The sequence below is a fragment of the Octopus bimaculoides genome, chromosome 17 (assembly GCF_001194135.2).
Source record: "Octopus bimaculoides isolate UCB-OBI-ISO-001 chromosome 17, ASM119413v2, whole genome shotgun sequence".
NCBI lineage: Eukaryota > Metazoa > Mollusca > Cephalopoda > Octopoda > Octopodidae > Octopus > Octopus bimaculoides.
Genome location: NC_068997.1, coordinates 26,536,588 through 26,538,482, shown reverse-complemented (window position 1 = coordinate 26,538,482; position 1,895 = coordinate 26,536,588). Strand labels below are relative to the sequence as shown.

At 41.7% G+C, this 1,895-nt stretch overlaps 1 protein-coding gene across 2 annotated transcripts in view; it reads left to right on the top strand.

The window, feature by feature from the left end:
* Positions 1 to 1,895, top strand: part of LOC106878476 (rhophilin-2-B) — a 67,919-nt gene that overhangs the window by 37,034 nt on the left and 28,990 nt on the right. The gene's annotated exons all lie outside the window — the stretch shown is intronic.

The following is a 1,895-nucleotide window of genomic DNA, read 5'->3' as shown; positions in this document are numbered from 1 at the left end:
ATGATAGGAATTGTGTATTATTATTATTATTATTATTATTATTATTATTATTATCTTCACCACCACTGCCACCACTCCAAATCCTGCAATCGTGAGCCAACAGTGGAGGAGGGGAAGCTTCTATGTCATCATGTGGCCTGCTAGAAATAGCAGCTAAATCTTCAAATCACACATTACTGACTTTAAAGAAGTATGTATTAGATGATGTGATTCTGAGTTCCTTGTATCTAAGAGGAAGACAGGATGGTCGTCATGGCTGGAATGTCTGTCATTACAGGTCTGCTCAATCAGGACTTGCCTATCACCACCAACACCACTACAGCTGCCACCGCCATTGCACCTACAATACCACTATGAATACCACCACCACCACCACCACAACAGCCGCCGCCACCACCACCGCCACCACCAGGATTACCATACACCAACCATGTATATATATATATATATGTATATGGGTTATTGAGGGCAGTGCTTGAAGTGTTGCACAGGGGGACAGAACTCAAAATCTTGTTTTGGGAAGCATGCTTCTTAATCACATAGCTATGCTTGTACCAATTTGATAATAAGAGGAAGTCTGAATTAATTGTAGAAATGTTGCCCAGTCTTTAGACTGAGTGGAATTATGTCACAGACTGAAGGAAGTGGACATATAATTGGATAACTGCCATATTGCAAATGATGGGGAAAAAAGGAAATATTTAAATTGTTTGTCACAAAGAAATGACAGATGTTATTATTTCAACACCTGTAAAGTCTGGTGAGAGTACATAGTGTCTACGAGTGCATGTGTGTGTGTGTGTGTGTATAGAGACAGACAGACAGACAGACACACACACACACACACACACACACATTATCACTGTCATTTAACAGCTATCTTCAGTGTAGCAACTGGAAAGGTGGGGGGGGGGCGACCTGTACCGCCACCCCCAGCCCCAACGATGTTTTATGAAGATGACATTTTTGGGTTTTCTGCATAAACCTGGATAGGCTAACCTCCTCCACCCCCACAGATGTGTGTGCACATGTGTATTGGGTGTGTGTGTGTGTGACAGACTCAAGGGGTGCTTCAGAGAGCAGCATGGGTTGGATGGTTTCAACAGAATCTGATGACACAGTTCCCCCTCCCCACCAACTCCGTATCTGAGTTCCAGTGTCTGTGCTGTTATCATGGCACCAGCACTAGTGAGGTTGCCAAGTTACTTGCAAGACAAAGACCCTTCAACCAAGTAGGTATGTAGTAGGGAGGAAAGTGGTTGTAAGTGTGTGTGTGTGTGTGTGTGTGTGTGTGTGTGTGTGCATGCACATGTGTGGTTATACATGAGGGGTGCTGAAAAGTTCCTGGCTTTGGATAAAAGAAAATTCAAGAAGATCAGTTGATTATGACTCATTCAACATATTCCCCTGTCAGATTCACACACTTATTGCAGTAGTCCTTCAGTTTTTCTAAGCCCTGTAAAAGAACTTGGAAAGTTGGGCCTTCAATCAGGCCTTTTGTGATAACATTAAGGCCAGGAACTTTTCAGCAACCCCTTGTGTATATATATATGTATATGTATATACAAAAAGTATATATGCATGTATACACACATATATGTATATACTTTCATCTACATGTGTATATAGATGCATATCAGGGTACAGGACGTTAGAAAAATGAACTACAGACAACGGAATGAACACATAGGAAAACAGAAAGCCACTTGGAATTATTCATCAGCTGCCTCTATTCTAACTCTACGTTTCGAAGATAAGGCAGGACGTACTCTAGAATAGTCTCTTCCTGAGTAGTGGATCAACCAACTAAACAGAGGATTCCAAGGTGGCAAACGTAAACCAAGACAGGAAAAATTGGACAGTAAAAACAACATAAAAAAGCCGTACGGCCAAAC